The 25047-nt window shown below is 48.6% G+C and overlaps 1 protein-coding gene across 1 annotated transcript in view; it reads left to right on the forward strand.

The window, feature by feature from the left end:
* The first annotated feature begins 5535 nt into the window (after positions 1-5535).
* The window catches only part of large1 (LARGE xylosyl- and glucuronyltransferase 1), a 678219-nt gene continuing 658707 nt past the window's right edge, over positions 5536-25047 (forward strand). The window contains exon 1 of the mRNA XM_072484258.1: positions 5536-5954. The gene's annotated coding sequence lies outside the window, so the exon portion shown is untranslated. The remainder of the gene's footprint in view (positions 5955-25047) is intronic.

The following is a 25047-nucleotide window of genomic DNA, read 5'->3' on the forward strand; positions in this document are numbered from 1 at the left end:
GGGAGAAATATCTGGAGGCCACTGGCGTCGATCTGGACGTCACCTCGCCCAAGGTACTGCAGGGGTGCGGGGAGACGCTTTTGGATGGAAGGGGTTGCGCCCCAAGGCGTGCACCTCCATTCCCTGTAGGTCCTGCACTCCTCGTTCTGTGCTCTCTCGGGACAATACTATTTGAATGGCCTGTTGAAAAGTCAATGTTGGCTCAGCTAACAACTTTCGCTGGATGGTCGCGTTGTTAATACCGCAAACCAAACGATCGCATAACATTTATGACAAGGTCTCACCATAGTCACAGTACTCCGCAATCCTGCGTAGCCTGGATAGAAACTCTGCAAGGGATTCTCCTGGGTTCCTCTCAACGGTATTAAACCAGTAACGCTGGACTATCGTGGACGGGGTGGGGTTAAAATGTTGCCCCACTAAGTTGACAAGTTCATCAAACGTCTTGGGTGTCCGGCGCAGCTGGGTACATAAGGCTCCTAATCACCCCAAACGTATGCGGGCCGCAGGCGGTGAGCAAAATTACCAGCTGGCATTCGTTTTCGGTGATGTTGTTTGCCCTGAAATAGTAACGCATTCGTTGTGCGTACTGGTTCCAACTTTCCAGCGCAACATCAAAGACATCCAAGCGTCCATACAGAGGCATGGTGTAACAGAAAAAAAACTTCCAACCTGTATCCAACAAAAGTCCAGGGAGGTGGCATGGGGAAGTTCATACTCCTTCAGGATTGTGGGATTGCCATTCGTCCCCAGCCAGTGGTAAACAGGCAGGTTATAACAGTTACGAGGAAAAGGTGAGAGAATGGAATTAAGTGAATTGCTCATTCAGAGAGGTGGTACTGACAAGATGGACCGAATAACCTCCTTCTGCGCTGTAACGATTCTGTGACTATTCCAAAGACATGGATCGCAACAATATCAGGACAAGTTTTGAAGGAGTTATTTTTGCCTTTAGAAGAATTGTAGATGCCATTCAATATTTTGTGTATCTGCTTAATTCTAGTCAGATCCATTTGCCCTCCAGATGTCTTGAGGTATTGTTCGAATCAATTAAGCGAAGGAGCAGGATGTGGTATGTGGGAAAAGATAACTTGTATGTAGCTAAGCTACCTCCATTACCACAGGGCGTCCCAATGTGTTTTACCACAATTAAACCACTCTGAAGTAAATATCACTGCCGTACTATCGGAAACATTTGTGCATAGAAAGATCCCGCAATCCACACAGTTCTAATGGCCAGGTCATTTTATTTGTGATGCTGGATTTTGGGGGGGCAAATATTGACCAGAGTGAACTTCCCACATCTTTGAAATAACGGCATGGGATTTTTTACACGCCCCTGAGAGGGCAGACAGGCTCTGTTTGGTGTCTCCGTTGAAGACAAGTGCAGCCTCAGTTCTGCACTGGATTGTCAGCCTAGATCAAGTGCTCAAGTATCTGACTCTGCAGGTTGACTCTGCAACCTTCGGATTCAGAGCTGAGAGCAATAACAGTGACCCATGGTCATCTCATGTGTTGTGGTACGTGATGTTATTCATTGATTGATTGATTTATTGTCACGTGTACCGAAGTACAGTGAAAAGTATTTTTCTGCGGCCGAGGGAAATTACATACACGGTATGTACACAGCAGACAAAAAGAATAATCAACAAAGTACATTGACAAATAGTGATTGGTTACAGTGCGGAATACATGAGCAAGAGCAGCATAGGGCGTTGTGAATAGTGTTCTTACAGGGAATAGATCAGCCCGAGGGGGAGTCATTGAGGAGTCTAGTAGCAGTGGGGAAGAAGCTGTTCCTATGTCTGGATGTGCGGGCCTTCATGGGTAAGCAGTGATTCTTCCAGTCGCTTTGAAATGGAGAGTGGGGGGGCGGAGGTTAGTATCTAATACCAGAATGCATATGTGATTCCTTATCATATCTTGAGCTTTTAGTGCCCTGCGCCGTTACTATTCCGATTCACTTCCCACACCTAGTGGTGCAATAAGGCAGACTTTTGTTTGTTTTCATAGCTTTAAAAAAAAATTTTGAGTACCCAACTCATTTTTTCCAATTAAGGGGCAATTTAGCGTGGCCAATCCAGCTACCCTGCACATCTTTGGGTTGTGGAGGCAAGACTCATGTAAACATGGGGAGAATGTGCAAACTCCACACAGTCAGTGACCCAGAGCTGGGATTGAACCTGGGACCTTGGCGCAGTGAGGCAGCGGTGCTATCCACTGCGCCACCTTACTGCCCTATTCACAGCTAGTAATTCCTGGAACAGGTCGCTAGTCTGTCACCAGAGACTTTTAGGTTAAGGGGGCGCCATTCCACATCAAGCTTGGCTGATCAGGCATCTTTCTCATTCTAACTGCCGGCCATTGGCATGTTGGAAGGATTCCAGAGCGTGACACTCAACCTGTTTGACTGCGTTATGAACGAACCTTCCTTAGCCATCAAGTCCTGGCGGGGGACTCAAACTCGGAGCCATCGCCACTGTACTTGCCCTTGTCCCATGTGCTTGTACTGCCAAATCGGTGGCTCAGAGTAACACAGTCAAGGAAACAGCTGGTGTCTGACCTGTGATCCTACTGCGCCAAAAGTAACTGGGCCAAGTTCTGAAAAAAAAAAGGGCCGGCATGGTGGCACAGTAGTTAGCACTGCTGCCTTACAGCTCCAAGGTCCTGGGTTCAATTCCAGCCTCGGGTAACTGTATGGAGTTTGCACTTCCTCCCCATGTGTGCGTGGGTTTCCTCCGGGTGCTCCAGTTTACTCCCACAGTCCAAAGATGTGCAGGTTAGGTGGATTGGCCATGCTAAATTGCCCCTTAGTGTAAAAGAGGTTAGTTGGGGTTACTGGATTACGGGGACAGGGTGGAGGTGTTGACCTTGGGTAGGGTGCTCTTTCCAAGGGCCGCTGCCGACTCAATGGGTCGAATGGCCTCCTTCTGCACTGTAAATTCTATGATTCTGGTTCAGAGGCAGGGGCACTACACACTGAGCCACAAGACCTCCATAATAGTTAATCAGCTTCCCTGTAAAATTGCCTCTGGATCTATAATAGAAATTGAATCAACCTTAAGAATAGACAAGCTTGTAAGATTACCACCCAGTTCAGCATTCTCGCAGACACCTTGTTCAGTCGACACTTAACCAATTGGACAGTTATTAGATCAATTACCTGTTGTGCCTTACAGACCAGCATCTCCCCAGACCTTGTTCCCAGGATCTTACCCACGGCAGTTGCCCTGGGAGGCTGTCGTCGGCCCGCAGTGCTGGCTTTAAACTGGGGCTCATCAGACTGGGTTGTAACCATCCACCTTAACACCAGGCCCTGGTGAAAATAGCACAGGAAAGAGAATGGAACTCCGCTGCAGTGCCAACCTCTGCCAAGTTGCAAATGGCAATTTTCTCTCTTTTGTTTCACATGGTAAAGAACGAGCGGCATGATGGCGCAGTGGTCAGCACTGTTGCCTCACAGCGCCAGGGGCCCAGGCTCAATTCAGCCTCGGGTGACTGTCTGTGTGGAGTTTGCACATTCTTCCCATGTCTGTCTGTGTGTCCTCTGGGTGCTCCTGTTTCCTCCTGCAGTCCAAAGATGTGCAGTTTAGATGGATTGACAATGCTAAATTGCCCCTAATGGGGTCACGGGGATAAGGCCTAAAGGGTGCTCTTTCAGAGAATCGGTGCACATTTGATGGGCCAAATAGCCTCCTTCCGTGCTGTAACCATTCTACAATTCTGTGATTTTCAACACCTCAATTATTTATTTATTTATTTTAAAAATTAAATTTAAAGTGTCCAATTATTATTTTTTTTCCAATTAAGGGGCAATTTAGCGTGGCCAATCCAGCTACCCTGCACATCTTTGGGTTACGGGGGAGAAACCCACGCAGATGCAGGGAGAATGTGCAAACTCCACACGGACAGTGGACCCAGAGCCAGGATCGAACCTGGGTCCTCGGCGTCGTGAGGCAGCAGTGCTAACCACTGCACCACCGTGCCGCCCCTACACCTCAATTAGACCATCCCTCAAACCACACGGGGATACGAGATGAATATCACAATTGAACCCTTTAACCCATGGTGTAAGTCTGGTGCCCTTACTTCACAGGGATTCAGTGCCCAAACTGGACAGTATTCCAGCTGTGGCCAGGCCACGGATGGTGTCCTAGACTGAGCTCGATGCTAGGAGGCTGCTGATAAGTTTGGCATTATACCATGGTGGGAGCCGCTGCCCTCTGAGGGGACGAATGTCCTGTTTTCGTAAAGTAGCTCTGGGTTTTGAAGAACTCTGTTGGCCACCTTAGCAACAGTGAGAAAGTATGAACAGAGACTAGGCCGACATGAGAGGATGACTTGCCTTCACCCCACAACTGCTGATTATATTAGAAAGACTGCACTTAGCTTCTATTTCTGTGTCAGAAACCTGAGTGTGATTTGTCCGCTGGCTTTGTGGGTAAATTAAGTGACCAGGTTTCCACCTGACAATCGAACAGTAAGTTACCAGAACAGGGGATCTGGCCGATTGGATCCATTGTATACTCAGCTTCCCCTTTTTCCGGGAGCAAGTGCTCGGACTGATTGTGTCCACCATTGATGTCAGTGAGATAAGCACTGCTTTTTTCTCAGCTCACTCGCCTGCCCCCACTCCACCCCCAGCACCCCCCCCACTGTGAACCCTCCCCTCATGTGAGTGTCAGGTTAGGATGGCTTTGTGCTGCAGCCACTGTGCCTCGGGAGAGTTATACTTAGCTTCAAGGACAAGGACAGCTGTGATTCTCTCTCTCTCTCTCCCACCATCCCCGACTGGCTAAATAATTCAGGTCAACTCCTGCTACACGTGGAACCTGGGCCCTGACCAAGGTTCAGCACATTCCCGAGAGGGGTGCAAGGGGTAGGTGGTTGGGGGAATACCAGTGGTAAACCATAATCCAGACTCCATTCAATCAGAGCAGCTTCAATTGAATGAAGGGAAAGGTGTCAACACATCACAGCAGGCATTTTGTCTCCTACTGAACAAATAATGAGTTGCTTATAGAATCCCTACAGTGCAGGAGGCCATTTGGCCTATCGGGTCTGTACCGACCTTCTGAAAGAGCACTCTACCCGGGCACCCCGCAACGCCCCCCCCCCCCTACAACCCCGTGTGACCCACATATCATGTCCAATCCACCTAACCTCAACATCTTTGAACTGTGGGAGAAACCTGGGCACCCGGAGGGAACCGACGCAGACACCGGGAGAAAGTGAAAACTCCACACAGACAGTGACCGGAGACCTGGGTCCCTGATGCTGGTGCCACCCATAAAGTTTGTTGGACGGTGGGGTGGGGAGGAGGTATAAAATTCCTCTTTGGCCATTGGACACAGGTGGGCAGTCTCGATCTGCATTTCATGCTGGCAAATCCACAGGGTTGAGGCTTGCAGCGTGGGCTGGCTGAGAGTCAGTCCATCCCTGGAATTCGGGCTTTTCCAGGTTTTCCAGCAGTGCCCAGCCTTGGAGTGTCTCAGCTGCTGTGGCTGTGATTGGCTGTCGCCAGTGTATCTAAGGCACAGCGCCTCAGCTGATCTGAGCTCCATTCTCCCCTCAGCCCCCCGAGTGCTGGCCCTGCACACTGCCACGATAAAAGAGGCTTCTTTCTCTCTCTTCCCCCTCCCTGCTATCCACCATCCCCCACCTTTGCTCACTCTACAACTGCGATTCATCCTGTGGAAACAAAGCCACGGGCGCGGGGGGGGAAGCAAAGCGGGGCCTGGCTGCTTCGGAACGGCTGCTGCCCTTGTTGTTATTGGCCCCACGGCTTGCCCGCTCTGAAGGCAGCTGTCCTCTGCCCGCGCCCCTGGTCCAGGGCGAGAGCGCGGAGGAAGCTCGGTGGATGTGTGCATGTGAGAGGGACCGGGGGAGGGCCAGCACTGATCGCAGGCGCAACTGACCCGCTTCTTGCTTGTGGAGCTGGAAGTGTTCAAAGGGTAAGTGACCGGCTCTCTCTCTCTCTCTCTCCTTTTTAAAAACAAAAAAAATGTGGAGTGAAGGACGTGCCGGGGCTCGCCAACACTTCTCAAAACGCCGGCAGGTTTTTTTTTTCCTCCTGAATTGCGGCCACGTTTTCTTGCTGGAGAGCGATTCCTGTTGAAGCAAATTGTGGAGAGCTGGCGGGGTGTCCTCACTGAGGATTCAGCAGCGATTTGATCGAGGCATTCACAATAAGGAAGGGGCTTTGATATGAGTAAATAAGGAGTAACAGTTTCCAAAGGCTGGGGGGGGGGGATACAGGTTGAAGATAATCGACAATAAGAACTGGAGGGGAGGGGTGGCATTTGAATTCTCCTTGTGTAGCGAGTTGTCAGTGGCTACACACTGCCCAAAAGGGTGCTGGAAGTCGATTCAATTGTAACTTTCAGAATTGGAGAAACACTGAAGAAGGGGACATGGTGTCAGACTGTGGGGAAAGAGTTGGAGGGTAGGGGTGGCTGTGGGGGGGTCTCCCACAGAGCCAGCATGAGCGCGATGGCCCGAGTGGTCCCTGCTGTGCTGTACGATGCCGAGACTCTGCTGAGGGACTGCAGCAACAGTGGCAGGTCTTTTTCAACCACTTTAGAAAATGTTTGTGCTGAGCACTGTGAGGCTGTATCCCACTGAACTGCTGCTGGGGAGAGTTATTTTTCTCTCTTTGTGGGGAGAACTGTGTGGGTGTGTGTATGGAGGGGTGATTTTGTGGGGGGAACTGCGTGTGTATGTGCGGGGAGGGACGGTGTGGGGATGGGGACTGTTGTGTGTGTGTGGGGGGGGGGGGGGGGGAGAGACGACGATGTGTTTGGATGGGTCCTCTGTGCAAATCGAGTCACACTTGCATCGCATCTCTACCCTCGCTGGTGGGTGGGAGGAGGGGAGGGCGGGTGGCTGGAGCCAGAAAGTAAAGCTTTATTGAAACAAAGGGGCACAAACGAAGAGACCCATTGCTGATGTGCTTTCCTTTCGGAAGCTGCCCAGCCTGATTTGCCTACCTGGCCAGGAGGCTGGAGTCTCCCGGGAACATCCTTGCTCCACAGCATCTTCGAACACTGCCAGCCAGCGTGCCAGTGCTGAGGGCACAGAGACTGGATTCAGGATCTAGGAGTCCGAGCTAATTAGAGACCTATTGTCTTTTGCTTTTCTTTTGAATTAGGTGCCTGTCCCCTGTCACTGCTTCCTGCATTGAATCCGCAGGTCCCTGCAGTCAAAACAATGGCTTCACTCTTAAGTACTTAAAACTCTTAGCACAGAAGGAAAACTGCTTTCCACATCCTAGCCTTCAGCTCCTCACCTACGTTGTCCCAACTGAACGTTTTATTCCTAGTCTGCTATAAATAGAAGCACATTTCTGCCGGATTCATGACATTTTTGCTTTGAATCACGCAAAAAAAAAATGCACAAAGCTGGTCTCAGTTGGGTTCTTGTGAATTTCTGTTGCATAAAAAACCCAGTAGGCAAGTAAGGAATGAACACACTGCAGGTTATCCTCGCAACTCTCGTAGGAAGGACAATTGCCTTTGGATTTATGTCATTACTAATGGGCTTTCGAAAGGAAAGCTGCTGATGAATGTTGCCAATGGTACACCATTTTGGGGCTGAGTTTTTTTTACCACAGCTACTAATGAATGAAAAATGAATGAAAATCGCTATTGTCACAAGTAGGCTTCAATTAAGTTACTGTGAAAAGCCCCTAGTCGCCACATTCTGGTGCCTGTTCGGGGAGGCATTTACGGGAATTGAACCGTGCTGCTGGCCTGCCTTGGTCTGCTTTCAAAGCCAGCGATTTAGCCCTGTGCTAAACAGCCCCTGTTTACAGCTAAACTAAGCCCTGCAGTTGGCATCATTTGACTCCGAGATGTCACAGGGCAGATCCCTTAAAAGCAACAGATTTGCTGACCAAGCTATCTCTTTGATTATTTTTAAATATCACCAGCCTTGTGCAATCTTAACCCAGGCGAAAGTATTTGGGAGTTGGCGGGATATTTGGGAGTGATGTGCCTCGATGAGGCTGACATTCGGGTTAATAGCCAGAATCAATCTATTTCCTAAAGGATTGGAGATTGTGGGCGGGATTCTCCGGCCGTGTCCGCCCGGCGACTGGAGAATCCCGTCCGAGGTCAATGGACTTTTCCATTGTCTGTGTCTCGCCCGTGGCGATCTTGCAGTGGGTGGGCCGGAAGAATCCGTCCCTTTGTTATGAGGGTTGTGATGCAGTTTGTGTGTGTGTGTGAGTGGTGGGGAGGGGGGTGCTAGGTTTTCATGGTGTAAGAGTGAAGATTGAAGTCAAAAAGATTCTGTTCACAGACTTTCAGTTTCAGCTGAGAGGGATGTCGGGGAGGTAGGGGGGGCTGTGGGAGAGGTTTGGATGGGGTAGAGATCTCGGGGGGGGGGGGGGGGAGAAAAGAGCTATTTTCATTAGCTCTTTGCTCTCCTTACAGATGCTGCCAGACTTGCTGAGATTTTCCAGCATTTTCTCTTTTGATTTCACCTGGATAATGATAGCTGAATTCCCATCACTCTCATGTTGGACGCTATAGTTTTAAAAAATTCATTTACTGAATGTGGGGTTCACTGGGTAGGCGGGCATTTTTTTGCCCATCCCTAATTGCCCTGCAGAAGCTGATGGTGGACTATCTTCTTGAACCGCTGCAGTCCAGGTGGTGTGATTCCCAGGTATCTGCTGCTCTTGTCCTTCCAGATGGTTGTGGTCGTGGGTTTGGGAGGTGCTGCCTGAGGACCCTTTGAGTTGCTGCAGTGCATCTAGTAGGTGCTACACAAGGCTGTCACTGTGCATCGCCGGTGGTGGAGGGATTGAAGTTGAACAGGCTACTTTGTCCTGGATGGTGTAGAGCTTCTTTTTTAAAAAAAAATTTAGAGTACCCAATTAAGGGATAATTTAGCAACATCTTTGGGTTGTGGGGGTGAAACCCTCGCAGACATGGGGAGAATGTGCAAACTCCACACGGACAGTGACCTCGGGCTGGGATTCAAACCCGGGTCCTCGGCGCCGCAGTCCTGGTGCTATCCACTGAGCCACATGCCGCCCCTGGCGTTGAGCTTCTTGACTGTTGGTGGAGCTTCACTCATCCAGGCAAGTGGAGAGAATTCCATCAGACTCCTAACTTGTGCCTTGTAGATGGTGAAAATAAGAATCATAGTGTTTTACAGCACAGAAAGGGGCCCTTCGGCGCATCATGTCTGTGCTGCCGTCAAGCATCTATCTATTTTCATCCCATTTTCAGCACTTGGTCCTCAGCCTTGTATGCTATTGCATTTCAAGTGCACAGTTAAATGCTTCTTAAATGTCCTGAGGGTTACTGCATCAACCACTTTCAATCCGTCAGTTCCAGATTCCCACCATCCTGTGGGTGAAAAAGTATTTCCTCACATCCCCTCTAAATCTCCTGCCCCTTACCTTAAATCTATGTCACCTGTATATTGGCCTTTCCACTAAACGGTGAAAGTTCCTTTCAATCCACCCTGTCAAGCACTTCATAATTTTGTACACCTCAATCAGGTGCCCTCCCTCAGCCTTCTCTGCAACAAGGAAAACAACCCCAGCCTAACCAGTCTCTCCTGATAGCTGAAATGCTCCAGCCCAGGCAACATCCTGGTGAATCTTCCCTGCACCTTCTCCAGTGCAATCACTTCTTTCCTACAGTGCGGTGACCAGAACTATACACAGCACTCCAGCTGTGGCTTATCTTTCCCCTTTTTAAACCTTAACCAACCTACCCCTCCCTGCGCAAAGACAAACACATCTTCAAACGCCGATATAGTCAGCCTCCATCTCGCCCAAAATCCCCCTTCTGACCCTCTAAAGGGCAAACTTAATTTCCTCCAATTGCAGGAATTTGTCACGTGTCCCCCCCCCCCCCCAGCCACGTCGACACCTTTGGTGGTGCTGCCGACTTCCACCCGAGCAGAACTCACCACCGAGCAATCAGAGAGGCAAAGGCCACGACATCAGCCCCCCTCCTCTCCCCTCCAGTAGCTCTGGCACCTCCGACAATTCAAAGATTGCCACTAGCAGGCACAGCTCCTCCCTCACCCCCACGATCTCTGACAATGTTTCGAAAGTTCAATATCGAAGACTCTACTAGCTTCGGGCAGGACCAGAACATGTGTAAGTGATTCGCCGGCTCCCCTGCACACCTCTCCCTCCCATTCTCCATCTTGAGCAGAACCTGAACATCTGAGCCTGCGTCGTATGAGCTCTGTGGACCCCCTCAGGCTCACCCTGGCACGAGGGAGCAGAGTTCACCTAATACAGAATTTCACTCCAGGCAACCCCCCAGCTCCTCCTCCCACTTCCCCATTATCTCTTCTAATGGTGCCTTCCCTGTTTCCATATGCCTTCTAAACCACCTTATCCACCTATCCTGCTGTCTTCGGATCTATGGACATGCACACCAAAGATTCCTCTGTATTTCCGAGGGTCCTACAATTCATTGTGTATTCCCTTGCATTATTAGTCCTCTCAAAATGCACCACCTCCCACCTTTCAGGGTTAAATTCCATTTGACACTGTTCTGCCCATTTGACCAGCCTGTAATCTAAGGCTTTCATCCTCACTATTTACCATCCTGCCAATTTTAGGGGCTGTTTTAGCACAATGGGCTAAACAGCTGGCTTGTAAAGCAGACCAAGGCCAGCAGTGCGGGTTCAATGCCCGTACCGGCCTCCCCGAACAGGTGCCGGAATGTGGCGACTAGGGACTTTTCACAGTAACTTCATTGAAGCCTACTTGTGACAAGCCATCGTACCTCCGGCATTCACGTCCAAATCACTAATTCGGACAGGCTTTGAGAAGTCAGGAGGTGAGTTACTCATCGCAGACTGTCTAGTCTCTGACCAGCTCATGTAGCCACAGTATTTCTATATATGGCTGGTCCATGTCATGTTTCCGTTCAAAGGTAACCTTGGACTGCTGGTAGTGGGGGAGCCAGTGATTGTAATGCCATTGAATGTCATGGGATGATGGTTAGGTTCTCACTTGTTCCAAGATGGTGATTGTCTGGCACTTGCATGACACAAATGTTACTTATAGTTAATTATAGCACTCCAGTACAGGGTGAGGATCGGACCTAAGACCTCCTGGTCTTGTACTCTTCAGTATGTATAAAGCACTTTTCACGATCTCTGGACATCTCAAAGTGCTTTGCAGCCAATGAGGTACTCCTTTTGAAGTGTAATGTACCAGCCCGTACCAGCCTCCCCAAACAGGCGCCGGAATGTGGCGACTAGGGGCTTTTCACAGTAACTTAATTTGAAGCCTACTTGTGACAAGCGATTTTCTTTCTTCCTTCTTTCTTCTTTCTACTTTCTAATGTCGGAAATGTAGCAGCTAATTGGCACACACTAAGATCCCACAGACAGCAATGTGACAATAATCAGATCGTATTTTCTTTGATGTAGAGGTGAGGGATAAATATTGACTTGAATACCAAGCTAACTCCCCTCCTCTTCTTTGGGATCTCCTTGCATTGACCCGAGCTGGCAGGTGGAGCCTTAGTTTTAAATGTCTCAACCAAAATGCAGCACCTCCAGCAGTGTAACACTCCACCGGTACTGCATTGGAGTGTCTGTCCTAAGTCCTGGAGTGGGATTTGAACCTGGAGCCTTGTCATTCTGAGGTGAGTGAGCCACAGCTGATGGGGAGGGAAGAGACCAGTGGGTTTTACTGATTTGACAGTCGAGTGAGCTTTAAAACTTCTATCTCCCTGAACAGTCAAATGTCTCACCAGTGTAGTGAGGGTGTAAAGTGTTCTCTTTTTCTCTCTCTCTCTCCCTTTTGTACTCTTGTCATGCAGCTATTTCCTGACCACTGTTGTCCAAAATTGGTCAGGCAGTAATCTCAGCTGAGTCAGGGCTGAACTGAAAGCAAACAAGGCAGTTTCTTGCTGAATTAATATTGTTTTTAAATGAAAATTGATATACCTTTGAATCTGTGAGCTTTTCACTCACAGGATGTGCAAAAACATAAGTTTGGTTTAAATTGACACACTATCTATCGCGTGGGCTACCGGGGCAATAAATATTTTTGATATATTCTTCTTTGATTTTTCTATTTGATTCCTTGCTCCTTCTGATTGTATTTCAATTTCTCTCTCTCTCTCTCGCTCTCTGTGGTACAGATTTCCGAGTGTCTCGTCTTATAGCCACAGAATGAATACTGTGTGCCCCCTCCCCCGGTCTTTCAAATGTGAAACCAAGGCCTCTGGGTGGCCGCAAATAACCCAGCGGCTGTATTTGGAAGAAGTGTAGTATTGTTGCCGTGTCCTGGTTAATGTTCCTGCCTCAGACAGCATAACTAAAACAGTTTACCCTAGTCATGATCGCTTAGCTGTTTTGGGGATTTTGCTGTGCGGAACCAGACTGCCATTGAAACCTCCATTACAGTGTCTGAACTTAAAGTACGTCATTGGCTGTAAAGCGCTTTGGGACCCCTTGTGGTCAGTGAGCTGCCATAGAAAGGGAACCCCCCCCCCCCCCCCCCCGCCCCCAGAGAGGGTAGGACGAGGGGGAACACAACGCCGTGTGTGAGTCTTCTTGCCTCAGTTGGCGAAAGCAAAAAGGGCATTGCTACTTTCTGAATCCTCCTTTTATAAATTACTGGCCCAGTCATAGATTCCAATTCGCTGTCGCAACTGACTTTTTAGCAGCAGCTGTCAAGATAGTTCAGAACTAACTGGGCTCCAGGTTGCTGCACCGCACTCATTCCTCGCTGATGCAATCCCGCTTGGAGTTTGAGTGAGGATGACGAGGATGTGTCCTCTGACTATCAAAAGTAGAAATCTCTCTCGGAGAAATGTCTTCACACGGGGTTGTGTGTCTATGGAATTCTCCATCCCAGAGGGTTGTGGATGCTCCATCATTTAAGGCAGGGATAAACAGATTTCCGGTCTGTCAGGAAATCGGGGAATATGGCGAGTGGGCGGGAAAGTGGAGTTTAGAGAGAAGATCAGCAATGATCTTGGAATATAGGGTTTAATTCTGGTCAGAGAGGGTGCAGAAGAGGTTTACCTGGATGTTGCCTGGTCTGGAGGGTGTTAGCTATGAGAGGTTGGATAAACTCGGTTTGTTCTCCTGGAACAATGGAGGGGCGACCTGATAGAGGTCAACAAAATTATGAGGGGCATAGACCGAGTGGATGTCAGCTAAGCGATCATGACTAGGGTAAACTGTTTTAGTTATGCTGTCTGAGGCAGGGTAGAGGGGTCAATTACTAGGGGGCATAGGGACAGGGTAGAGGGGTCAATTACTAGGGGGCATAGGTTTAAGGTGCGAGGGGCAAGGTTTAGAGGAGATGTACGAGGCAAGTTTTTTTACACAGTAGTGGATGCCTGGAACTCGCTGCCGGAGAAGGTGGTGGAAGCAGGGACAATTGTGGCATTTAAGGGGCAGCTTGACAAATACATGAATAGAGGGAAATGGACCCAGGAGTAGAAGATTTTAGTTTAGTCGGGCAGCATGGTCGGCACAGGCTTGGAGGGCCAAAGGGCCTGTTCCTGTGCTGTACTTTTCTTTGTGCTTTGAGTGATATGGAGACAGAGCATTGGAATGCGGCTAACTGGAGCAATCTTCAAAAGGACCAGTACAGACTCAATGGGCTGAATATCCTCCTTCAGTGCTGTGACTTTTAATACTTTGATACCTGGTAAAGATAAAATGGTCAAAGGAAATGTTTTTTTTAGAAATGAATGTGGCAATGCTTTTTCTCCAGGTTGCAATCCTGGAGATTGATCTTCAATTCCTGGAGACTGACTCCAGGCAATCCTCCATTTAGATTTTTTTAAAAATCTCATCCTTGTTTTCACATGCCTCCATGACCTTATCTCCATGACCTTATCTCTGACCCCCCCCCCCCCCCTCAACCCTCCAAACTTCTCTCTGTTCCTGGAATTCTGGCCGTCAGTAACTCCCCCATTTCCTTCAGCTGTCAAGGCCCGAAACTCTAAAATTCCGTTCCTAAACCCCTCCATCTCTCTTCTTCGCTTTCCCTCCCGCCCTCCCCCCACCTATATATATAAAAAAAGAAGACGTTCCTAAAGACATAGGCCGGGCTCCGCGCCAAAATCAGGCTAGGTGCGGGGGTGGAGAATGGAGCATCAGACCCGCGATTGGGTCTGACGCCGGGACGTGAACCTTCGGCGACAGGAGAATCTGTGGCAGTCGCGCGCGGTCGACGTGGTGCTGGTCGGGGGCCATTGAAAGAGTCTCCGCGGTCAACTGGCCGAGTTCCTGCCGGCAGGGGCTCAGCGTCGCAGCTGTGGTGGCCGTCCTGGGGGGGGCGGGGGCTACCATCTTCCGTGGCGATCCACTGTGGGTCTGCCATGTCGCGCTGGGCCAGCGCATGCGCGGCCGCACCGCGCATGCGCCGACCTGAGGCCGTAAGTGCAGGAAGCGGCTTGGACCACTCCAGTGCCATGCTGGGCCCCTGTGGGCTACGGAATCGCTGTTTCCCCAGGTTAATGTTTCTCCTTCCACTGTTTCCTCACCATCCATGTTATCAAAATCCTTCATGATTTTGATCATCTCTACTAAATCATGACTTCAGGGCTGCACGGTGGCGCAGTGGTTAGCAATGTTGCCTCATGGTGCCAAGGACCCGGGTTCGATCCCAGCCCCGGGTCGTTGACGGTGTGGAGTTTGTCCATTCTTCCTCGTGTCTGGGTGGGTCTCACTCCCACAACCCAAAAGATGTGCAGGGTAGGTTGATTGGCCGCACTAAATTGCTGCTTAATTGGGTACTCTAAATTTATCTTTAAAAATGGCTTCACCTTCTATTGAGGGAGAACTACACCAGCCTCCAGTCGGTACAATACCTGAAGTCCATCATCCCTGGTATCATGCTGGTGCCTGCATAACCATAAGACATAGGAGCGGAAGTAAGGCCATTCGGCCCATCGAGTCCACTCCACCATTCAATCATGGCTGATTTCAACTCTATTTACCTGCTCTCTCTCCATAGCCCTTAATTCCTCGAGGCCCAAGGCCCCTACTGTGAACCATTTGATGTGTTTCTCCATTGGTTGAGGGAGGAATGTTGGCCACCACAGCTTGCAAACTCTCTGCTCTTCAAGCAGTGCAAAGGAACTTTTAGTTTTTGCCTTAATGTGCTGTGTTCTGTTATTTGTTCTTTTCCGCAGAAGGTTGTGGAGGCCAAATCACTGAGTGTCTTTAAGACAGAGATAAATAGGTCCTTAATTAATAAGGGCATCAGAGGATATGTGGATAAGGCAAGAGAATAGTGAAGAGGAACACATCAGCCTTGATTGAATGGAAGAGCAGACCCGATGGGCTGAATGGCCTAATTTATGGTCTTAAGGTCTGGTTAGGCGGTTGGGACCTCTGACCTGGTGAAGGCCTTGGAAGGCAAGATTGTGAGCCACTGAGCCAAGCTGACAATTAACAACATGGCTGAAGGGGTGATTTGAGAGAGAGCGAGAACGTCTCACATTGCAAAGAGTTTCAGTAAGGCGGATGTGGGGGAAATAGTTTTCATTTGTGGGTGAGAGTAGAACAAGGCTGCATAAATATACACTAGCAGAGCAAACACAAGAATTGCTCTCACAGCACTGAGAATGTCAAACCTGCTGCTACATGAAGTGGCTGAAGCAGACACACTCGATGCAACTTTAACAGAGGAAGACATTGAGGTAATTAGATTGAGACGACGCTTGTGTGGCGTCAGAACTGTTGGGCCAAATGTCTGTTTCTGGAGTTCCTATTTAATAGAGGCTGAAAGGTTGGCACTTGCAGGGCAGCTCGGAGGCAAACATCGACGAATTGTTGGAATTGCAAAAGGAAAGCTTTGAAATTCCTCTGTTTCAAATTCATTGCTTTAGCATGGTTTGAATAACCTACCTGTGTAGCTAACTGTCATAGATTCAGTTCATGTGCTGGTTCAGGAATTACACACTGGATGCTGTCACAAAGGAGGTAACTAGTATGTAAAAATAGACATTTTGTTTCTTCGGGGAAAATGTAGAAGAGACTTGGAGGATATACTGAGCCAGGTGCATTTAGCCAGCAGATCCCCATGCTCGCTGCAAACCCCTTTGACAGGCAGTCATAGAATCATTCCTGGAATCCCTGCAGTGCAGAAAGAGGCCATTTGGCCCTTCGAGTCTGCACCGACCCTCTGAAAGTGTACCCTGCCTTGGCCCGTTCCCGCAACCCCACCTAATCGATACATCCCTGGACACTTGAGGGGCAGTTTTATCATGGCCAATCTGCGCATCTTTGGACTGTGGGAGGAACCCGGAGCAAACCCACGCAGACACTGGGAGAATGTGAAAACTCCATACAGTCAACCAGGAATTGAACCCGGGTCCTGGCACAGTGAGGGAGCAGTACTACCCACTGTGCCACCCTGCCGCCCCTTGTCACGGGGGAAAGAATACCCATCAGTGTAAAGATAGCAGTGAATGGTTTCGATCCATTGACCTCTGTCGTGTTGGGTGCTCTGCTACCCAGACGAACCAACACGGTTGCGGAAGATACAACTCAGTTTTATTACTAACAATATTAATATTTGTAAACTGGTTACTGTGGTTCGTTCATTACCCTCTCGTCTGTGGACCCAGCCCTAGCACTATGTTGGAGAGGCACTCAGCACATGGTGAATGTCTGAGTGGCTTGCTGTGAGCTCTGTGCCCTGAGCTGTCTCCTGCTGGAATGAACTGGAAGTGTTGTGTTCCCCGTTTTATAGTGTGTCTGCTCTTGCTTGTGATTGGCTGTGATGTTGCTTGTGTATTGATTGGTCCGTTGATCTGTCCATCAGTGTGTATGTGTGTTTGCACCATGATGTTTATCTGAATATCATGACCACCTCTGGGTTTTGTGCCAGCACATTTCCGCTGCGCCACTCTGCTCCCTATCAGATAAAGGATGTGTGGCCTCTTTCTATTTTCAGTACTAGCAGGCTCCAGCAGATGTCACTGTAGTGATCAGGCAGTCACATCCTCACTGCTGCCTAGCCCAAGGCCACTTGGCCAGGCTGATGGGCCACCATTTGGGGTTGCCCTGAAATCTCCAGGAACGCAATCTTGGACTCCAAGTGACTGTTGTGAGCAACTTGCGCATTAACAGAAAAAAAATAATTGTGGTTTTCCATTTTCTTTACAACGCGTCTTTGTTTTGTTTTGGGCAGCACGTTGCATTGTGGATAGCACAATTGCTTCACAGCTCCAGGGTCCCAGGTTCGATTCCGGCTTGGGTCACTGTCTGTGCGGAGTCTGCACATCCTCCCCGTGTGTGCGTGGGTTTCCTCCGGGTGCTCCGGTTTCCTCCCACAGTCCAAAGATGTGCAGGTTAGGTGGATTGGCCATGCTAAAATTGTCCTGAGTGTCCAAAATTGCCCTTAGTGTTGGGTGGGGTTACTGGGTTATGGGGATAGGGTGGAGGTGTTGACCTTGGGTAGGGTGCTCTTTCCACGAGCCGGTGCAGACCCGATGGGCCGAATGGCCTCCTTCTGCACTGTAAATTCTATGATAATCTACGATAAACCATCGGGTGACCTCTCGCATGTACATCCTCTAACACATCAGCTGTATTTACAGTCAACAGAAAGAAGAAAGCAATACATGCAAGAAATATTAATAAACGCAAGCACACAACTTGTACTCCTGATGGGCTTGTTTGGATGTTGACCTATTTTCATTTTGCTTCACCAATTGAAACACGTTGACACGTTCAAGAGCCAGCATATGGAATCTTTAAGTTGTAACAGTAGGTTTTGTCCGGGAAGGTGAATTTTAAATTTGAATGCAGCATATCATGAATCAATTGATGGAGCAGCAGTTTCAGAAGTAGGTGGATTTTTAAAAATACGTTTTCCCCTTAAATATTTAATCCAGTCAATTCTAGTGTCTGTGAACCTATGTGTAGAAGTAGACGCGTGTGTAAAGGATGGTGGAGTGAAGAGCTGGAACAAAAATAGATCAAGTGCCCAATTTCTGACTATTTCTGCCTCTCAAAAAAAACAGAGCTTAGAAGCACTGGGGAAATTAAAGATGATCATCTTCAGGGGCCACATGGGAGTTGTTCAGCATTCAGTAGTCCCCCAGCACATTTGAATTGTGTGTTCTACTGATACACGGATCTGATATTGATCAGGGGCTGAAGTGTGTTAAGAGGACACCTGGGGCTACGCACTCTCCATCGGGGGTGAAATGATGACACAGTGGTTAGCACTGCTGTCTCATAGTGCCAGGGACCCGGGTTCAATTCCAGCCTTGAGTGACCGTCTGTGTGGAGTTTGCACATTCTCTCCATGTCTGTGGGTTTCCTCCGGGTGCTCTGATTTCCTCCCACAGTCCAAAGAAGTGCAGGTTAGGTGGGTTGTCCATGCTAAATTGCCCTTCGTATCCAAAACTTTAGAGGGTTTATGGGGATAGGGTGGAGGTGTGGACTTAATTAGGGTGCTCTTTCCGAGGGCCGGTGCAGACACGATGGGCCATATGGTCTCTTTCTGTCTCATCCCTCAAACTTATTAGGATTGTTGGAGGAAACTGGAGCACCCGGAGGAAACCCACGCAGAGACGGGGAGAACGTGCAGACTCCGCACAGACAGTGACCCAGCGGGGAATCGAACCTGGGACCCTGGAGCTGTGAGGCAGTGCACTGTGTCACAGTGCCGCCCTATGATGTATCAGACTCTCTCAACAGAATAAGTCTACTGTTCCTTTCCAAAATAGTGTGCTTGTATGTGTCAAGAGATGAGCGTGTTGGGAATGGAACCATGGCTACTTGGTTTGTGGAATTCCCTTTTGGTTTTGTCTTAAAGAGTGCACGATAAAGAGCTTTTTTCAAACTCTACTCCAGTTCTGTACGACCCCAACCACTGTTCAATCCCTTCTGTTTTTTTAGAGAATATTCTGCTATTTTGCAATGCATAATATCATAGAACATACCGTGCAGAAGGAGGCCATTCGGCACATCGAGTCTGCACTGACCCACTTAAGCCCTCACTTCCCCTTAACCCAATACCCCCCTAACCTTTTTTAAAAAAATTTTTGGACACTAAGGGCAATTTATCACGGCCAATCCACCTAACCAGCACGTCTTTGGACTGTGGGAGGAAACCGAAGCACCCGGAGGAAACCCACGCACACACGGGTAGAACGTGCAGACTCTGCACAGACAGTGACCCAGCAGGTTATCGAACCTGGGACCCTGGCGCTGTGAAGCCACAATGCTAACCACTGTGCTACCGTGCTTCCCAAATATCAGGTGCAAAACCTCCTGTTTTCACGTGTCGCACCTTTCCTATGGCAGTGGAAGTCCGATGTCTGCTTGTCACTCTCACTTCTTTGAGGTGGAACTGCGGCGCGTGCTCGAAGCTCGCACGTTTGTGATGTTCCGAGAAAGCAAAGCTTTTGTCAGGGGGTTTTCTGTCTTTTGGATGGGGCGTCGGAGCGAGGGTTCTGCCTGCAATGGCATGGATTAGAGACATCTTGTGGCACTTGTGTGAAAATTCTTTCCGTGTCCTCCATAACGCGCATCCCTCAAACCGCAGCGGCAAATTCATCTGGTCATTTATCGCACTGCTGCTTGTGGGAACTTGCTGTGTGCAAGTGGCTGCCTACGTTGCAGCGTTGACCAAGCTTCAAAAATACTTTGCTTGATGGAAAATGCTTTAGGCTGAGGAAGTGATGGACACATTGCAGATGCAAGTTCTTTACATCCATCAATAGCAGTAATGGTTTCTCCATTTCCATCCATGTCTGGTGCCCTTGAGCTACGGGAATATTAATACCTTCGAATTGACACTTCATTAGTTGCTTGAATCATGACAGAAACATTCTTGGGGGAAACATAGGAGCAGGAGAAGGCCATTCAGTCCCTCTAACCTGTTCCGTCATTCAGTTAGATCGGCACCTCCACTCCATTTACTCAGCCTTGCTCCATATCCTTTGATTCATTCACGCAACAGAAATCTTATCAACCTCTGCCTTGAGAGTTTCATTGCTCCCATAGAACGTTTACAGTACAGCAAGAGGCCATTCAGTCCGTCTTGCCTGTGCCAGCCAATAACGAGAAGAAAGAAACCAGCTGCTCACTTTAATCCCATTTTCCAGCACCTGGTCCTTAGCCTCGCAGGTTACAGCACCTCGAATACAAATCCAGGTACCTTTTTTAAATAATGAGCATTTTAGCTTCAACCACCAATGGAGGCAGTGAATTCCAGCCACCCACCACCCTCTGGGTGAAGAGGTTGTCCCTCCTATGTCCTTCTACCAACCACCTTAACTTTATGGCCACTGTTAATTGACCCGTCGGCTAGCGAAAAACAGGTCTTCCCCGTCTAAGCCTCTCATAATTTTGTACAATCAGGTATACTCCGAAATTTCAGGAAAACAACCCCCAGCCGATCCAATCTTTCCTCATAGCTGCAATTTTCAACAATGGGCGGGATTCTTCTTGCAAGATTGCGGCGTCTCCTGGCTTTCACCGGCCACGCTGCGCCACGGTGAGCTGCTTTTCCGGCGCAGCGTAGCCGGAAGATCGCGGCCCAAGATTCCTTTTGTATTTTATGTTGCTCTCGAGATGAAGGCGACAATTCGTTAGTTTTTTTTTTTAACCTGCCTAGTAGTTTTGAGAAATTTATGTACATGGGCAGCCAAATCCCTCTGCTCCTCCAGATCCACAGTGGTAGACCGCACACTTCCCCACATTGTACTCCCATCTGTCACAGATTTAGCTTCTAGGCCCCATCGCTCCGTAACTTTGCTGCTCCTGTTAGCACAATGCTACTGGAGGTCTCCTCACTGTGCAGGTTTTCCGTGGGGCTTTGACTAGCAGATCTGCTTGAAAGTTTAACAAAAAAAAACATGGGCCCTTGATGTCATTGCTTGTGAACTAATTTATTTTACCGGGGTGACAGCGAGCATTGTCATTTTGTCAATTGTGCATAATGGGCAGTGGGGGAGCCGCACTGTCGTGAATGGTCTCCATGGTAACACAGATTTTTTGATACAATTTCCTCAGAAGTGGCTTTTCTAATGGCTATGTACTTATCGGTTTGGCTGATCATTATGATTTTTCCTGCAGCCCCCACCCCCACACACCCTCTTATGTGACCATGACTTAATTTTAGCTCAACGGGAATAAATGCTGCAACTGTCACCACGGCCATCTCATCACCACTTGTTCGCACTTTGTGCCTTATCAACCCAACAACTTACATTTGTATAACGCTCAGTCAGAGTTTTACAGGGCAAAACGAGGCCCTTCGGCCCATTGTGCCTGGGCTGACCATCAAGCACCTATCTTTTCTAATTCCATTTTCCAGCACTTGGCCCTTAACCTTGTATGCTATGGCGTATGTATGCGAGGGGGTTGGTTTAGCTCAGTGGGCTAGACAGCTGGTTTGTGATGCGAAAGAAGACCAGCAGCACGGGTTCAATTCCCGTACCAGCTGCGAGTTCTGAATTCTCCCTCCATGTACCCGAACAGGAATGTGGCGACGAGGGGCTTTTCACAGTAACTTCATGTGACAATAAACAGATTATTATTTTTATTTCAAGTGATAATTTAAATGCTTCTTAAATGTTGTGAGGGTTCCCTCCTCCACCACGCTTTCAGACAGCGAGTTCCTGATTCCCACCACCCTCTGGGCGAAAATGTATTCCTCAAAACCCCTCTAAATCTCCTGCCCCTTACCCTAAATCTACGCCCCCTGATTATTGACCCCTTGACTAAGGGAAAAGTTCCTTCCTATCTATGCCCCTCGTAACACTGTCAATATATTAAAACCAGGGAAGTTAATTCAAACAAAACAAAATGAGACGCACAGAGGCATTAAGGGATGATTAGGGAGGGAGACAGGAGATGGAGGGATTTGAAAACCAAGATGAGAATTTTTCAATTGAGGCGTTTCTGCATTCGAGGCTAGTGTAGGTGCTGAAGGTTGGTGAACCCAAGAGATAATATGGGGGGGGGGGTGGTGGGGTAAATACACCTAGAACATAGAACATTACAGCGCAGTACAGGCCCTTCGGCCCTCGATGTTGAATCGACCTGTGAAACCAATCTAAAGCCCATCTACACTATTCCATTTTCAGCCATGTGTTTATCCAATGAGCATTTAAATGCCCTTACTGTTGGCGAGTCCACTACTGTTGCAGGCAGGGCATTCCACACCCTTACTACTCTCTGAGTAAAGAACCTACCTCTGACATCTGTCTTATATCTATCTCCCCTCAATTTAAAGCTATGGCCCCTCGTGCTAGCCATCACCATCCGAGGAAAAAGGCTCTCACTGTCCACCTTATCCAATCCTCTGATCATCTTGTATGCCTCAATTAAGTCACCTCTTAACCTTCTTCTCTCTAACAAAAACAGCCTCAAGTCCCTCAGCCTTTCCTCATAAGATCTTCCCTCCATACCAGGCAACATCCTGGTAAATCTCCTATGCACCCTTTCCAATGCTTCCACATCCTTCCTATAATGCGGCGACCAGAACTGCACGCAATACTCCAAATGCGGCAGCACCAGAGTTTTGTACAGCTGCAACATGACCCCATGGCTCCGAAATTCAATCCCTCTACCAATAACAGCTAACACACCGTACGCCTTCTTAACGTACACCTTAACAACCCTATCAACCTGGGTGGCAGCTTTCAGGTATTTATGTACATGGACACCGAGATCCTGGGCACGATCTAATCGCCTCGTTGGCCCGACGCACCTCTCTCTCTCTCTCTCTCTCTCTCTCTCTCTCTCTCTCTCTCTCTCTCTCTCTCTCTCTCTCTCTCTCTCTCTTACGGCTCTCTGAGCATTTAACGAGATCTCTTGAGACGTTGCGATCTGGATCTCGTCCAGCAGATTAACATATTTAACTGAGGCATTAAGTGCATTTAAATATGGCAACACTGGAATCTCCTGAGGTCCTGAAACTAACTGCCTCGCCACGGCGCTATTTAGCACTGATCCACGTAAATGTGGACCAGGCATAATGGCATCTGGATTGGGGGGAGCGGGGGGAGCTCCCAGGCCATTGTAAGGCCCAAGGTGGTTGGGGACAAGGCAGAGTGGTACCTTGGCACTGCCAGGCTGGCATCAAGGATGCCCATGTGACACTCAGGGTAGCAGGGACACCCCCAGGGTGCCAGGCTGATAGTACCAAGGTGCCTGGGCGCCATGCTTCTGTGCCAAGTATTAGGCCGGGGTGATGGGTGGCCTCTGCCCTAAAGAGATGGGGCGAGGGGGTGGGTCTCAAGAACCCCCTAAGAGGTAAGATGGGGCAGTTGGGGTGGGATCTGGAGGCTGCGGTGGCGGCATTTAAAAATGGCACCCCTACCCGTGATCATCTTCCTACAAAATGAGGTAAGTTCCTCTCCGAAGCCAAAAAAAGCAGCAGAGTCCTGCTCCGAGAAATACGCTACTATAAGTGCCCAATCTGGTCTCTATTATTTTACAGGTTAAATTGCCCCTTTGTTCCGTGTTAGGATACAGGCAGCAGAAGTTTGGATGAGCTTGAGTTTACAGAGAACATGCGAGTGCTTGATGGTGATGTTCCTGCTGGTGTACGTTCTCACACCATGCACGGCCAGTTGGGCAAGCTATCAGAGACCAACTGGACTGTGCAAACCGCACGATCAGCAGCAGAGTAGGGATAATCGGTAGAAAAACACTCCAAATTAAAGTAAGTACAGGCCGAGAGATTTGCAGTTCGAGGGTGGAATTAGCCCACGGTGATGGTAAGGGTGGCTTTGGCTTTTTAGGCAACCTTATACCAGTTTTCGATTTGGGTGTCTACCTGCACCTCCTTCGAATCTAACCCAGACCAAGGGGGTCAAAGCCCCTCCAATACGTAAAATGGTGTGGGATAAAATGGCCCAATTTCAAGGAAAATGCAACACAAGCCAGACTGCACTACTAGTGAGACCAGTAGCTCATTTTGGGGTTATGAATGATTGTTGTGACCTGGGGGTAATTTGTTCTTGCTGCTGGACAACAAATGTGGGCAAAATGTGAGTCACAAGCACATTCCTTCCTCCCCCAGCCAAAAAGGTTACAACCGATAATGGAGACACAAAATGTTGCCCTAATTAAATAAATTCAGTAAATTACGCCTTGTCATTATTCACTAATCGAAGATTAATAAAGATTCAATTTAAAAGTGCTGGGAGATTCAGATCAATAAGGTATTAAAACTTCTCAAATGTACACAAGATATTTGCTCCTGGGGCCTTATTATTCCGCTCTATTATTCTCACATATACGAACAGTTCCTTGATGGTTGCTAATAGTTTCTGTTGGATAAAAGCAAAATTAATTTTGTTTATTTAAAATGATTGAACTTTTAGCCAAAATAAAATTGCTTTTCCAATTATTTTTGCAATGATCTCTGAGAGAGAGTTTATTACTGTGTTCGTGCAGTGAGAGCTACTGTCTCGAAACCGACAAGCTTGGGACTTGGAGGGGCGGCATGTTGAGCAGTTGTTAGTACTGGGACTGCGGCGCTGCGGATCTGGGTTTGAATCCCGGCCCTGGGTCACTGTCCGTGTGGAGTTTGCACATTCTCCCCATTTCTGGGTGGGTTTTACCCCCACAACCCAAAGATGTGCTAGTTAGGTGGATTGGCCACGCTAAATTGCCTCTTAATTGGAAAAGAAAAATAATTGGCTGCTCTGAAATTTAAAAGCAAAGCTTAGGACTTGATTCCATGTCGGATTTGGGAACTTGCAGGATTTTGGGTTAGGGTGGCGAGGGAGGAGGTGGGGGAAAGAAGATCAGACCTCCTGCTTAATTCCGCGAAAGGGTGACACGTGAAAACCAAACCGTATGATTGCAAAGCATTTCCCATTAATGGCCTTGTCTCCTGCTGATATATGGGCAGCACGGTAGCACAGTGGTTAGCACCATTGCGTCATAGCTCCAGGGCCCCAGGTTTGAATCCCGGCTTGGGTCACTGCCTGTGTGGAGTCTGCACGCTCTCACCATGTCTGCGTGGGTTTCTTCCAGTTGCTCCGGTTTCCTCCCACAAGTCCCGTCCTGTTGGGTAAATTGGACATTCTCAATTCTTCCTCCGTGTAC

This window comes from Scyliorhinus torazame, chromosome 19 (assembly GCF_047496885.1).
Source record: "Scyliorhinus torazame isolate Kashiwa2021f chromosome 19, sScyTor2.1, whole genome shotgun sequence".
NCBI lineage: Eukaryota > Metazoa > Chordata > Chondrichthyes > Carcharhiniformes > Scyliorhinidae > Scyliorhinus > Scyliorhinus torazame.